This window comes from Dromiciops gliroides, chromosome 5, assembly GCF_019393635.1.
Source record: "Dromiciops gliroides isolate mDroGli1 chromosome 5, mDroGli1.pri, whole genome shotgun sequence".
In the NCBI taxonomy this organism is placed as follows: domain Eukaryota; kingdom Metazoa; phylum Chordata; class Mammalia; order Microbiotheria; family Microbiotheriidae; genus Dromiciops; species Dromiciops gliroides.
This window is the reverse complement of record NC_057865.1, coordinates 194000718-194016990: the sequence shown is the minus strand read 5'-3', so window position 1 is coordinate 194016990 and position 16273 is coordinate 194000718. Positions and strand designations below refer to the sequence as shown.

General features: G+C 39.3%; 1 protein-coding gene across 1 annotated transcript in view; it reads left to right on the top strand.

The window, feature by feature from the left end:
• The first annotated feature begins 313 nt into the window (after positions 1-313).
• The window catches only part of EMP1 (epithelial membrane protein 1), a 28071-nt gene continuing 12111 nt past the window's right edge, over positions 314-16273 (top strand). The window contains exon 1 of the mRNA XM_043968620.1: positions 314-477. The gene's annotated coding sequence lies outside the window, so the exon portion shown is untranslated. The remainder of the gene's footprint in view (positions 478-16273) is intronic.

The window sequence follows — 16273 nt, the reverse complement described above, 5'->3', positions numbered from 1 at the left end:
CTGGTTGCTATGCTTTTTTTTTTTTGTGCTTTTCTTATTAGTAACAAGGAGTGGGATTTTGTAAACACATGCTATTTGTGTGACTCCTATTACTCACTTGAAGCAATGTCAGTCTTTTTTCCACTGTGGTCTATGTGTCTGAGTCAGAGGGAGCCCTACAAGAGGTTTCTTTGAATTGATGGTTCCCTCCCAGTCACTCTTGACTTACTGCCAACATTGCAGGGCGTAGCTACGAACAAATCTTACCCCCCTCCCCCCCTTCTTTAAAGCCAGACTGATTCATAGAAACTCCTTTAAAACTCAGTAAAAAGACACCGCCCCATCACACATCCCAACACACCAGCAGAGGAAACATAACCTCAGGAGTCAGGTCCTTCCTCTCACTGCTGTTACATACTCGAGAAGAGAGGACCAAGGACAAAAGCCAGCTCTTGTCACTCAAGGTGCTTGCTGTAGTCAGTCGTTCCCTTTCTCAAGGTAAGAAACGTTTCTGGAGACACTCGGAAAAAGTTTCTTTTCTTTCTTTTCCCTCTGTTTGCCTTCTTTGGACCTCACCCAAACGTTGCTTTTTTCATCTCTGCATTTCTGCATTTCTCCTGACTTTTTCGATCTTAAGGCAGCTTACTGGGTGATGGGAAAAAGTGAAACTTCTTTTTGCTATGTGGCTGAAAAATCCACAAGCCCTCACACACATCGACACTATTTAGAGGAAAAACCCAGAGGGCAAAAGCAGGAGAATCCGGGGCCAGTTTGTTTATTATAATCACTGAGCCTGCACTCAAAGGTGTGAGGAGCTGGGACTTTGGAACAATCTGGGCACTTCTCCATAGAGGAAACGCTGCATACCTTTGAGATGACATATTTAAACTCAGTTTTCAACTGCTCCATTCTAATTTCAAAAACTTCAGTATTGGGGTTGGGTGTGTATGTGTGTGTGTATGTATTTGATTTGAGCTGACTTTAAAATTTTCAAAAATGAAATGAAATTTAAAAAAATTCTATTTGTTTTTTTTAATGGAGAGGTGATTTTGTTATAATTTTTTCCCTTTTATTTAATGTTATTTCCGTTGTTCGAAAGCCTCTGATTTAAAAAGGAAAAAAATTTAAAACTAAAATACTCTTCAGGAAAATTAAAAGTGTTTCAAATAAAATTCAGAAATGGTATGGTTGATGAAATTGGGAGTCTGATCTGAATTCCAGAGAGCTCTCTGTTGGACAGACATAGGGTGGAGGGTGTGGGCACTTCATTTGTGGCTGAGAAATTATTGCATGGATTTCTGTTTCCATTAGAGAATTGCTCCATTTCAGAAGTGAATAAGGAACTTTTAAATCAGAGAACATAATGAATGAGAGAGAGAGAGAGAGAGAGAGAGAGAGAGAGAGAGAGAGAGAGAGAGAGAAGAGGGAGTAGCAGTCTGCTTTTGAATGGTTATTCTATTACTGTTTTAGAAGGCAGAATGACATGAAGAACATTACAGCAAGTAGTGGTATCAATTTTGAGAAAAAAAGAGAGAATCTTTTTATCTCTCTAGCTTTTCTACTCTCTGATTAGAGTGCCTTTGCCCAGGTGTGGCCCATTTGAACATCTCTACTATAATTAATTCCCCCCCCCCCCCAAACAAAACAAGGGAGAAAAGACAAGATACAACCTGTTTAGAAGAGGTTAGTTTTTTCCCTTCAGCAATTCAGTGCATTTGGAGATTTTTGATACAGCCGGTTTGTTTTCTTTTTCTACCCAATGCTTGCTTTAAAAAGGCCTGGGAGGTAAAAAAAAAGAAGGGTGAGGCAACCTGTTGTTAAATACAGACTGTCCCAAAAGTCTTGGTGGCAGTTTTATGCTAAGTTTAAGGTCAGTTTAAACTTTAAGCTAAGTTTAAAACTTCCACTGAGACTTTTGGGACTTTGTGTAGAGAAGCTGCTATTTTTTCTCAAAGCTCTCACTATCTTGCTGCCTTTGCCAGTACATTAAAGGAAATTATTATTTTAATCACTCATTTTCTGATAAAGGTTTCATACCTTCATTGTACTAATAATCCTTTTTGAGTTTTAAAATATTTATCTGTTGTTAAGAACTATGAGAACAAACAAGTGGTGAGAAAGTTGTTCAGTTGCTACTGGTGGTTTTTTTCCCCTCAATTTTTGACATCATTAAAATGTGAATCCTTTTTCTAGTGATTTCTGCCCTCCATCGTTAGAAGCTGGCCAAGCTCCAGACTAACTTCTGAAAAATGGGATGGGGAGTTGACATCTAATTAGAAGGACCCCCTAAGAATCAAGATCGGTTTTAGGGCTTTTATAGTTCACTTAGATCCATTGCAAAACTCTCTTCTGTCTTCTTAGCAGCTCCCCCTGTGTCTCTATCCTATGGCCTGACTATCCCAGGTTGGGTGATAATTCTCAAAAGAACCTTGAAATCAAAATTCTCAGAATACTTCTGAACTGGAGATTGATTACCTAAGACCGTAGTGGATCTCTCATCATGCTAAGAAATTCTGCAAAGGTCTAATTCAATTGAACAACAACAAAAAAACCCACATCTACTTTGTGCTATGTTCTGGGGCTCCATACATAAGGGACAAATATTCCCCCAATGAGTTTGTCTTCAACAATGTTGCTTGGGGATGGGGATGGAATAAAAAAATGTACTCAAGTATAGTGCAAGGGAAATTGAGGGAGCTATTACTAAAAGTTGGGGGAGGTGGTAGTGGATCAAGGAAAGCTTTCTTGGAAAGTAGCACCTAAATTGAGCCCTAAAGGATTCTGAAAATGGGAGACATTGAGGACATTGATTTCAAACTTGTTTGAATGGATGAAGTGGAGCAGTGGAGATCAGAACTGGAGAAATGGCTGGTGGCCTGTGGAAATTTCTTTTTTTTTTTTTTAATTTTTGGTGAGACAGTGACATTGTCATACCTTTTTATTACGAAGACTAGTTTGGTACCTATGTAGATGATAGGTTAGAGTGGGGAGATCCTGGAAGAAGGAAGACAAACAGAGGCTAATGCAATAGTCCAGACAACAAGCCAGGAAGGCTTGAACTGCATTGTATTGGTGAGATGTGACAAATGTCATGGAGTTAGAATAAACAAGATTTGGTAACTGATTAGATAAAGAACTGAGGAAGAGTAAAGAGAGAGGCCTCCAAGGTTTTGAACTTAAATGATTGGGCAGATGGCTATGCCTTTCCTAGGAATGAGCTATTTCTTAATTCTTCAGGTATAGCTGAGACTGACATATCCCCAGAGGGAAAATTCAGGCTTAAATTCTCTATTCTAGTCCCTTGACCCTAGAGAAGTACTGGAGGGCCTTTTTGGAGGCCATGTTGGTTCTTTGACCATAATGCGGATTCAGACCTAATCTTGGCTAGTTTTAGTGTGGCTCTGGGGGGTGGAGGGGTTCAGTCAGTATTGAGCCTAAGAATTCTATCTAGTGGTGGACTAAAGTCCTAGGGGAAGAAAAGGACCTTTTCAGGATGGAGACAATACAGAACTGGTATGCTCACTATATCCTTCCCTTCGTTGTCTCTGTCTCTCTGTCTCTTTCCATCAGTTTGGGCCACAGACAAGATTAAAAAAAGAAGGCGTTTGTTAGACCTTGTAACTGTTCACCCAGCCAAACATATATATAGCATTTGAGTCAAAACCATTTCATACATGAAACATAATAACATAATTCATTCTCTTATTCACCACACATTGATTCACAGTCATATAACTGACTCAACCAAAGGTCTAGATATAGGCACACACTCACAGACAAACACATACTTAGAGCTACATGTTGACACACCCAGCTAATGGTCCCCCAAAGGTCACATTCAAGGCATTGTGGTGTCATTGAAAGAGAATTGGCTTTGGAGACAGGAAAACCAGAGTTTAAGTCCTACCTTTAACACATACTGGATGTGTCACTTTGGAGGAGTCACTAATCCTCTCAGTCTGTGAGGAAACTTTCAAAGAAAGCTGTAGACTTTTGGTAGAAGGAAATTTCCTCATATAGTAATGATCAATGAAATCACAGGCCCAGTTCCCATCCTTTTGAATAACTCACATTTATATTGTACTTTAAGGTTTGTTTATAGCACATTTTCTTAATAACAACCCTATTGAGTAAATAATGCAAGAATGCTTTAAAAAAAATTCTGATTTTGCAACTGAGGAAATTAAGGCTCACAGCGGTCAATGACTTTCCCAAGCTTCTATACTTAGTACGCATCAAAGTTAGGCCTTGAACTCAAATCTTCTAGTCTAGTACTTTTTTTTTTTAAATTTTTAATTTTTTTTAGTGAGGCAATTGGGGTTAAGTGACTTGCCCAGGGTCACACAGCTAGTGTTAAATGTCTGAGTCCGGATTTGAACTCAGGTACTCCTGACTCCAGGGCCAGTGCTCTATCCACTGTGCCACCTAGCTGCCCCTATAGTACTCTTTTTACTAAACTATACTAGAAACCTATCTAACTTAACCCTTTGGGTTGTCCTTTGACTTGGTCCATAGATCATCTAGTCATACCTACTAGGGTTAAGAGGCTCTCATCAAAAAGGGTACCAACCAGGGGCAGCTAGGTGGTGCAGTGGATAGAGCACCAGCCCTGGAGTCAGGAAGACCTGAGTTCAAATCTTACCTCAGACACTTTACGCTTACTAGCTGTGTGACCCTGGATAAGTCACTTAACCCCAATTGCCTCACAAAAGAAAAAAAAGGTACCAACCAAATCAATCTTGTCTTATTACCATACTGTTAGCAGACAATAACTCTATTAGTAGGATTCTTATTCTTTTTTCCTGGGGAAAATTTAATGATCCTTGATCAGTAAGGAGAATATAGTTGTTTTCTTTCAGACACCAACCTTCTGGTCTCTTCCCCACTCCCCATCTATGTGGCAGAGTATCCCAAGTTTCTGGACCATAGTCTATGTTGCAAGAAGGAGAATAAGAATAAAATCCAAATGGGGTATGTTCCCCCCATTTGTAATTAGTTCTTCACAGTGTCACATAGTAGAAATAACAGTGTGATTCTCGTTCACAGCTTTGGCATTGTCTTGCTGTGTGATTTTGGGTAAGTTATTTAACTTCTCTGTGAATTAGTATGTTGATATGTAAAATGAGAGGATCAGTTTTCATTTCCAAATCTTCTTTTTGCTCTAAAAACCTATCAATTTTTACTTCTATCATGTTGGGAGCAGACAAGACACCAAGAGACACACCAGGAGACATTGTTCTTTCCCTACTAGATGGAACAGAAATAGGCAGTGGCTACTTCCCCGGGTTATGTCAACAGCTGGGTTAGCTCTTAGAGATGAGTGGGAAAAGAGTAGAAAAAGGCAGTAAGTTGCATTTGAAAGGCGTTCTATGGAGTACACCCTTCCCCACTGGGCCCCCAGAGACAGCAACATCCATTCAGAAATTCCTTATGCATCCGGTCTGATTGGCTTTTCATAAAAGAGCCTCATTTGCCACATTGATTGAACACAGATTGTGTGCCCCTCAAAGGAGGTGGGGAGGGGGCGTTGAAAGAGGAATGGATAAGACACCTGGTAGACACTTAGAGGAGTTAGGCATCTGCCAGGAACCAAATGAGACACAGGGAAACCGAACAGGTCCTGGGAAAGAAACTCCACCCGCTTCTCAAGAATAGGCCCTAAAGCATGAGGGTGTGGTTGTAAAGGGCTGTGTGTGTGTGTGTGTGTGTGTGTGTGTGTGTTTGTGCACTTGTGCATGGGCCCATGAGACAGACAGAGAAAGAGAGAGAGAGAGAGAGAGTGAGGAAGAGAGACAGAGACAGAGATGAAAAGATCGATAGAGACACAGAGAGGCACAGAGATAGTGAGAGAGAGAGAGAGAGAGAGAGAGAGAGAGAGAGAGAGAGAGAGAGAGAGAGAGAGAGAGAGAGAGAGAGAGAGAAAGAGAGAGAGAGGGAGAGAGAGAGAAGAGGGAAGAGGGAAGAAGAGAAAGAAATAGAGAAACTGGAAAAGATGATAGTTATATATTGAAAAAGAGGGAAATATATTGTCCAAGAAGGGGAGATAGATAAAAAAGAACACATATAAAGTGTATGGATGTTGTGAGGTAGCTATATAAATATTATAATCCTTTTTCTACAGCTCAGAGAACAATAGTTCTTAGAGGTTAAATCACTGGTTTATGGTCACCCAATAACAAAATAACAGACTTGGGATTCGAACCCAGGTCTGTTGACTCTAAGTGTCAACATTCTTTACCCTACACCTGGCTGTTTTTTAAATAAGATACAGGGAATCAGGAGAAGAGAGAGAAAGGCCTGGGGAAAAGTGGGAAAGATGCTTTTATTTCAAAATGTTACCTAGTGGTAAAAAAAGCAAATTTTTATGAATGTCTAAGTTTTTGGATTTTTTTTCTCTCTCCTGGCTTGGAGTTCATGTATCAACAAGATGGTAACTGTCCTCAATATTGCCTACACTTTAAAAAAATAAAAGCAGAGTTGAGAGCAATATGAAAATTTTTCTTTTATCTTAGAGCATCAAAGTATGTGGTGGGGCCAAAGCATGATGGTATGTTTCTTCAGCTTTGAGGAGCTTTTTTTTTTCTTCCTTTTCATAATTTACTAACTAGGGATGGGTTAACCTGGGGCTTTACCCTTGGGCATTAAATTCTAAAGAGTGCCAAGAGGCTTCTTCAGCAGAAAAAGAAACAAATGACGGTCGGGTGTGTAGCCATGACTGGGAGGGGCATGCTTCCTGCTTCCCAACCCAAATCCTGGGGACCTCTGGGACCCTGCCTCCATACCTTTTGGTCCTCCATCTCTGTATCTCTTGATCATTCATCATGGCCTTGTGCTTCTGTGTCATGACTATGCTCTTCCCTCAGGTCCTGGACTGCTCCCCTCCTATAGCCTGGGCACTCTCTTAGGTCTTAATCACACATCTGCCAGTTTCATTTTTTTCAGTGAATTGCATGGTCAAGAGACATGACTTCTTTGATGCCTCCCTCAACTGCTGTGCCTACTGCTTCCTCCACAATCACATCCCAGGGAATAGGGGGTTACTGAACAAACCGTAGAGGTACAGGCTAGAATCTTTCCTGCTGTGAATGCCTTCATCCAGTGCCTGAGGTTAATTGATGGTGTTGGCTATTCACCCAAGCCATCTTGAAATGCAAACAAAAAAGTCTAATATGTGCTAGAGTCGGTGGCTTATGCATAAACCACTCATGGTGCAATGAGGGTGAAGGTAGGTTTGGACCATGTTGGAATCCTGAGATCTTCCTACTCCCCATGTAAGCCCTACCCCACAGCAGCCTTACTAGATCCCATAATCTCTGTCTCCCTTCCCCATAGGATATTGTTGTGGGATCAGATGTATCTCCCTAACTTTACTTTGCCCCAATAAGTTATTCTTAAATAGTCAATTTCAGGAAGACTTTCCTTCTTTCCCTGAGTGTCTTTTGATAGTGTATAGCCATGGCACTAGAATGATTAGTGATGCCATCCAATGTATTTTCACAGGGTTCTTGAAATTCTTAGGCCCTATGAGTCAAAAAACTCTATGAGTTTAAGGCTAGGAGGGACTTCAGAAACTATCTATTGTAACCCTCCACCGGAGAAGGAAATGACAAACCACTCCAGTTTCTTCACCAAGAGAATCCCATGGACAATATAGTCTATGGGTCATGAAGAGTTGGATATGACTGAACAACAAATTCAAACCCTTCATTTTACAGATAAGAAACCTAGGGCCCAAGGTCACATAGCTAGTTAGTGGCATTCTCAGGTTTCACAGCCAGCCCCCCTGACTTCAAATTCAGCCACATTCCATTATATCAATCTGAATCCCTGATCTCACTATTCTTGGAACATATTCACAAGTGTTATTCTGAAAGTAGGTTCATGATCCCTGGGTTATGAGTCAAGCCATGTTCTTCTATGAAACCAAGTTCTTCATTATGGATTTGGAGACACCTGAGGATTTAATTTGAATATTAAACTTCAGAAGCACCTGCCTCTGGGGCTTGGGGGAGTGGTCCTTCTAAGAAGAAAGAACCTGGAACATATACCAGATTGTTTCTTTGTCCTGCTGTCATGAGGTTTTGGTTAGTTTTAAGAGGTTGTGTCGACCCATGAATGGACCAGAAGGCAATAACTGTGATAGGGTGGCATTGGTAATAAGAACTAATATTTATATGTATTTTATGGTTACAAAACACATCTGTGTATGATCCTCACAACAGGTCTATGCAGTATTTAGTGCATGCTCAGCCATTTAACAGATATAGAAATGGGACTTGTTCAGGGTCACACAGGATATTAGTGGCAGTTGGTGGTCCTTTCACTATGCTACACTGTCTCAAATAGTTCTGTAGTTTTTTTCCAAATCCGAAGAAAAGACTGAAGAAGATATTCAAGAAAAAAGCATAGCTTGGTGGAAAGAGTTTTGGACTGAAGGTCTAGAAATCTGGCTTCTAAATAGCTATTTATTTGCTGAATAATCATAGGCAAGTCCCTTATGTGTTGTCTTCCCATTTGTTAGAATGTAAGCTCCTTGAGGGCAGGAACTGTTTTTCTTTTTGCTTGTAGTCCTATCCCTCGCATTTAGCACAGAGGTTGTCACATAGTAAGCACGTAATAAATGCCTATGACTTACAACTTTATGTTTTTCCATATTCTCATTTACAAAATGGAAGAATTGGGCTAAGATAACCTATAAAATGTCTTCCAGTTAGAAAATCCTGAGCAACAACAAGAATTGTTTTCTTTGCTTTAAATGCCTGATATTGGGGTAGAGAAGGGAGATTAAAAAAAAAAAAAGAGGGGCAGAATTCCAGGACAACCTGCAGAAAACTTTGGCATATGATAGCCATCTCCTATCATGTCAACCTCACCAGAGTGAGTTAGGGTTTCTTGGGACTTCAGCTTAGCCACACGTTGATTTTTCTTCCCCTTTCCTTTGCTCTTGGTAGACCCCTCTTGTAAGATCTCTTGGCTGCCTGGATACTTCTGTTGTAGGAAGCACTACAGAACTTCTGTTTACCTCTTCCCACAGGAGAAATGTTTGTCTTCTTTGTCCTGCTGTTTCCCTGAGGCTGACGATCTTGCTTTAGAATTCTATGTGTCCACTGAAGTTCTTGCTCATATTTTTCCAGAGGTTCCACAATACAGTAATGAAATGGATTGGAAAGGAAAGACATCCAGATGGAGGGTGGTGGGTGGAAAAACAAGGAAGACCTAAGATTTCCTAAAATGTGCTTACTCTCTCCGGGAACATTTTCAAAAATAATATGCTGGCTACCATTGTTCCTCTTTGTTCCTAGCTAGCATGCTATCCAACATTATGGGTGTGGGCCTTCAGTGTTCATTCACTGTTAACAAAATCATGGAATATTAGAAGATAAGGAAGAAACCTGAAACAAGTTCATGAACTTGTTTTGTTTTGATAGCTGTATTTTAATGAAATTGGTTTCATTTTAATTCTATGCATTTTATTTTATGTACTGAAAATCATTCTGAGAATCTACATATCGGGTCCATAGGTTTTACCAGACTGCCAAAGAGGTATATAAACCCCAAATTTAAGAATCTCTGACTGTAATCCAATAGGCCTATTTTATAAACTATAAAACTAAGACTGAGAGGTGAAATGATTGACTTATAGAGCTCACTGACTACTGACCTCCCTGGCTTCCTGTAAGTCCCAGTTGTTCAGTAGTTTTCATTTGTTTCCAACTTTCCATGACCCTATTTGGGGTTTTCTTGGAAAAGATACTGGAGTGGTTTGTCATTTCCTTCTTTAGCTCATTTTCCAGATGAGGAAACTGAGGCAAACAGGGGCAATTGACTTGCTCAGGGTCACACAGCTAATTGGTGTCTGGGGCCAGATTCAAATTCAGGAAGATGAGTCTTCCCGACTCTGGAGCCCCAGCACTATAACCACTTAACCACCTAGCTGCCGGCTTGGTACATAGTAGGCACTTAATAAATGTTTATTGATTGATTCAGCTCAACCATCTGGTCATTAGCACAGCAAGGCCTGTGGCCCAACCTGATACATGGTAGAAAACAGTCTTGATTTAGAGTCAGAAGACTTGGCTTCCATATTCAGTTCTGTGATTTACTAACCATGTGATCTGGGGCAGGCAACTTCACATCTCTAGGTTTTAGCTTCCTCAGCTGTAAAAAGAAGGGCTTGAACTGAATGATCTCTTCCAGTGCAAAACCTCATGACTTCCAGTCCTATGTTTCTTCCCCCATGCTTCTTTTCTATGTCTTCAATCCAGTCTCATGATCGTTGATGTTGATGCCAGATAAAAGCCACTCTTCCCACAACAATCCTAACACGTAGCCTCTTTTTTGGGGAAGCATTCCCAGACCCATGAAAGAACCAGTTGTTTTCCCTGAAGCCCACAGACCCCTCTTATTTTGGCTGCCTCAAATGCAGATGTTTTTTACAGTTCTCTTGTTTAAAAAATTCAGTCCCAATTGGACAATAATATCCATACCTTCCACCCCAAACACCAGGCTTTTAGAAGCAGATGGACATTATGCTCTCTCCCATGGAGAAATAAAAGGAGTTTTCTCTTTCTTTTTGGACACAGTATTTGGAAGGGAAACTATACTTGATGTGAAGCAATAACAGTTACACTAAAATTTCACTTGAGGACTGATCAAATACACACCCCTTTCCTTACCCAGTTACCTACTCCCATTGTTGCATTTATTTTTCCACATCTAGAGCAGTCAACTATATAATATCTTTCCCCTCTAGTGATGGGGCATTTCCTTTGTTGCCTCTGTGTTCAATTACCATCTGATTTTCTGCTTGAAACAATTCTTTGATGGAGAAGCCTGACAAGAAAGAGAAGACATTGTTTTTTTCTTCCATGTCAAACAGTAGTTTTCTTAGAAGGTTAAGGGATTTTTAGAGTTTGATGGTGTCACTCACTAACTGCTGGGCTGAAGGGACTTCTGAGATCTATATCCAAGGTTCTCATTTGAACCCTGAAATTATAGGCTCAGGGATATGAAGTGACTTGTACAAAGTTACCAATCAGTTGTTGGGTGTCAGAGTCAAGACACAAACCTAGGTCTTCTGCTTATAAATTCAGTGCACTTTCCACTACATATAGAGAAGATAGCATAGAGAAAACTGGTGGCAAATTAGGGTACTGACGAGGCAGTCAGATGACATGGAACAGTTCCTCCATCTTTCATCTCTTCTTGTCCTTTAGAGAAAGTACCAGGTCTTTCATTGGAGCAGGCAAGAATGATCTGTGGAGACAGTGATGTCATTTCAGGGAGATGAGAGAAGGAAGAACAATGTGATTTAGTCCTGGGATTATATAGGATTAAAGGATCAGTTAAGAATATGAAAAATGGTTGTGAGGGATGTGATAGAAAAGTCTGTCTAATTTTGTTAAAAGTTTGTACCTGCCATAGTTATGCATATTGTAAAGTGGAATGTGTAGGAGGGTAGCTATAATAAATTAATAGGTAAATTAATTGATAGAGTTGAACATTTTCCATAAATCATTTATATTATGTTATTATATGTCTACATTGACTCTACACACACATGCACATACATACACTAATACATATTCTGTTTTTTAATGAAAAGAAGTTAGCATATAACCAGAGTTATATGTCCCCAAACAAGTGAATCCATACAGAGCAATTACCAACCAGCATTTGTAAGATGGGTCAGATTAATGAGGAGACCAAACAAACTACTTGAACTTAGTTTCTTAAAAAAAAAAAAAGGGGGGCGGCTAGGTGGCGCAGTGGATAGAGCACTGGCCCTGGAGTCAGGAGTACCTGAGTTCAAATCCGGCCTCAGACACTTACTAGCTGTGTGACCCTGGGCAAGTCACTTAACCCCCATTGCCCTGAAGAAAAAAAAAAAAAGAAAAACAATGAAGAAAGGTGATGGTCCAAAGAACATCTGCATCAAACATGGACAAGCACTACCTTTTAGGATTATTTTAATTTTTCCCATGAAGGCTTCAGAAGTCTCTTAATGTATTATTCTAGTTTATTCTAAATCCATAAGGTATGGTGGTGATCAGGAGAGTTCCTGAGCAATTTGAGGCTATCCTCATTGACTCTCAGGTGTTAATTACATTGGAGCAGCATCAGTTAAGGGACAGTGCAGTGTCCAGTGTTCTTTCCAAATGGAGCCAGGATACATGGCTACTGCCATGGGAAGTAATCATTATATTATAGCTAACATTTATATAGTGCTTACTATGTGTCAGGCACTGTGCTAATACAATTATTATCTCATTTGATTCTCACAATAACCCTGAAAGGCAGGTGCTAGTATTTTATCCTCATTTTACAGTTGAGGAAACTGAGGCAAAGAGAGGTTAAGTAACTTGTCCAGGGTCACATAGCTAGTAAATGTCTGAGTTCAGATTTGAACTCAGTTTTTCCTGATGTTGGGTTCAGTGCTACCTAGTTGCCCCCTACAAAAATAGGTAGCTTTATCATCTCATCATACAGATTGGAGGATTTACCAATTGTTGAGGTTTTTTTTTTCTTTCAGATTTCCACCCTCTTATAAAACATTTGGGACAGAAATTCTATTCAACATAAAATACGGTCTTTTCTTCTTTATTATATTACTAATCATTGAACATGTATGGTAGATACTGTGATAACACAAAACATTTTTCTCACAATACGCCTGTGATTAGTTATTATAAGTAGTATTATTCCCATTTTACAGATGAGAAAACTGAAACGATCAGAATTTAAATGATTTGCCTGTGTTCACCACAGCTAATAAATGTTTGAGGAAATATTAGAACCAAGGTAGTGATTTGCTGGAGCCAGTTTATACTAGCTCTTGAGAGCTGATTGTTAAATTTTCATTGCTAGTATCCACACCTCAAAAACTGGCAAAAACTATAAATCAAGGCTTGCTTTGTTGTTTTGTTGATCATCTAGTCTTAAAAGATGGAAGAATAGTTAATTATGCAGATTAAACTTAAAAGTGTGCCTTACAAAAATTTTTTTGGAGAGCCAGTTGTTAAACATTTACCAGCACACCCCTGAATCCAGGTCTCTTGCTTCTAAGTCTGGAGCCCTTTTCATTATGCTAATGTGATACAAAGAAGAATAGCTAACACTAATTCATTGGGTAACCTTGGTTAAGATGCCTCCCTTTTTTTTTTTTTTGCTGGGCAATGGGGGTTAAGTGACTTGCCCAGGGTCACACAGCTAGTAAGTCAAGTGTCTGAGGCCGGATTTGAACTCAGGTACTCCTGAATCCAAGGCCGGTGCTTTATCCACTGCGCCACCTAGCCGCCCCCCCCCCCCATGCCTCCCCTTTTGAAGCCTGAATTTTCTTATTTTGAGTTAGAGTTATATTAGATGACTTCTAAGTTGAAGCCCTAGTATTTTATTTTGCATAGAAGGAAATTTGTAATCCCTGACAGAAGTGAATTTGTAAAACCCAAAGAGAATTTGCTTAGAGGTTTAGATCAAGTTCTTGATTCCTTTATCTTTCTTTTCCCAGTTACCTATTTGTTCTTCACTATGGAACTAAATTGTACTTCCTGTAGGGTTAGAATTCAAAGGATTTAATTAAGAGCACATTTAATTGCCTACTACTACACACAAAAAGGTCCTAAATATAGAAAAACAGTCCCTGACCTCAGGAAGGTTATATTTCGCTAGGGTAATACCACAAGTACCTAGATTCTAGCACCTGGAGGAGGAGGGAGTGGGAGCAGAGGGGAAAGGAGGGGAGGCACCCAGAAGAGATGATACCTGAATTGAGCCTTGAAAAAAAAAGGTTCTGAAAGAGCAAGGTGATGTGAGAGTACATCTCAAGCATGGAGGGTAACTTGTGTGAATGATGCAGCAGGAATTGGAATGCTGGCTATGGGGCATGACCATGAGTCTAATTTGGATGGAACATGGATTACTTGAAAGAGAATAATATGGAATAGGCAGGAGTCACTTCACGGAGGGCTCCTGAATGCTTAGTTAATAGGCAATAGGGATCTACTAAAAGTTTTTGAGCAGGGGAGTGACATGAGAAGACCTATACCCTAGGCAGATTATTTTGGCATCTGAATGGAGAATGGATTAGAGATAGAAGAGATTGGCAGAAGAAAGATTCACCATGTCGCTTTTACAATAGTCCAAGTGGGAGAATATTTTAGGAAACTGTCCAATTTTTTCACCCTGTATTCTTTAGAGAATAGATTCTTGAGAGAATGCTTCTATGGTCAGTCTACCATGGTTCCTAATTAAATAGACAAATTCTTGAAGTAACAGGTCCTGGGGAAAGGGTGGGGGCTCTATTGGGTGTGAGTTCTAGGGATTAATGTCATTTCTGGTTAATTTCACTGGATTAAGGATAGATTTGAGGCAGATCTTGGTGACTGGATAGTCACCATTCCTGTCCTTCCTTTCCCCCAGGAAAGTCTGTTTTTTCCTAGGTCACTGGGAAAATGGCCGAAAGTTTTATGGTGTAATCAGACCCAGGATGCTTGTCTGAAAGATGTTCTGTAAAAAGGAACTGTGAAGTAATCTTGTGCCATCTTGTACAGAGAAAATTCCAGTTTCTCCACCCTTGCCTTTCATCTTAGAGATTCTCATCCACTTTCACATGAATCATGGAAATTACAGCTAAATTGGAATATCCCTATGATGTCACATAGTCATCTCATTTTCTCCCTTCGCCTCCCTAAGGCCAATTTCTGACCATTTTTTCCCCTCAGGACTTCCATGAAAAGCCCCCCCCCCCTTTTTTTTTTGGCAATTTCTTTGGCTTTGGAAGTCACTTTTCCCATTGCTCCATTCTATCCCAGGACTCCTAATTATTTTCTTAAGCCATACGCAAATAATTCTTCTACCTGTTTTTCCACTATTCCCACAATTGTTCAATAAATTCAATTCAATTCAATAAAATTTTAAAATCCTATCAGGTCCCCAGGTACTGTTTTGGGTTCTGGAGATGCAAAGACATAACAAAAAATAAGAAGTAATTAAAGAAATAATCTCTGACCTAAACTAATTTACATTCCTCAAAATTTTGGAAAGTGATCCTCAGATCCTCAAATTAGGAATCATATCCAAACTTCAAATTTAATCTGGTTCACTTATATCTTCAAAGAAATGCTCATCAGAAAAGGGAAAATGGGGACCAATCCTTACTCTACAGAACATCAATGAATTTGCCTCATATCAAAACAGTTAACCCATTCAATTTGGATAATAGTTTTTAATTGATTTGTGAATTCACAGCATCAAGGCAAAGAGACAGTATGACAATGTTTCAATGCTTAACTTTTTTTTGAGGGAAGTCTTTCTGAGTAAAAGGTAGTGCAGTATAATGCAGAAAAAAAAAAAAGACTGGATTTGGGTTGAGAAGACCTGTGTTCAGATCTTGACTTTGCTATTTGGGGGCTACTATGAGCAAATCACTCTACATCATTTGGCCTTAGTTTCTTCAAATATTATATATATATATATATATATATATATATATATATATATATATATATATATATATATATATATACATATATTTTAGGCAATTGGGGTTAAGTGACTTGCTCAGGGTCACACAGCTAGTAAGTGTCAAGTGTCTGAGGCTGGATTTGAACTCAGGTCCTCCTGAATCCAGGGCCACCTAGCTGCCCCAAATATATATTTCTTCAAATATAAAAGGAAGATATTAGACTAGATAAAGTCTAAGGTTTCTTCCAACTTTAAATCTATGGTCCATGAAGTTTATAGGTAGGTGGAGGGTATGTTTTGAAGGGCATTTCTTCTGTCCACACCCAAACTTTCACACAGAACCAGAGATGAAAGTAACAACTGCTGATACCTGAAATGATTGTTAAGTGTTCTAAACCCTTAATCAATAAATATCCTGGATTAATATTAAGTCCATAGGAATAGAGCAATAAATCAATTGTTTGCTGGTTGAAATACATAATAATAATAATAATAATACATATATATGTTTATCTATGTATCTATCTCTTTATCTCTCATCTGTCTCCTAGATTCACAGTACAACTGGAGGGAGCCTTGGAATTCATCTAGTTTGAACTATCTATTTTGTAGATGAGGAAATAGGCCTAGAGAGGTTTACATATGCTTCAGACCATAGGCTTAGGAACAGAACCAGGAGAATGAAACCACACTATATCACTATTCCCTTCTTATTTACTGTTTTCAGTTATCATGCTTTGGCAAAAGCTGACGCATTTCAATGACAACTGAAGAGATTCTTGAAATTTCTACTATAAAGACAAAAAATGGTGGTGGTAGGGGGAAGCCAATT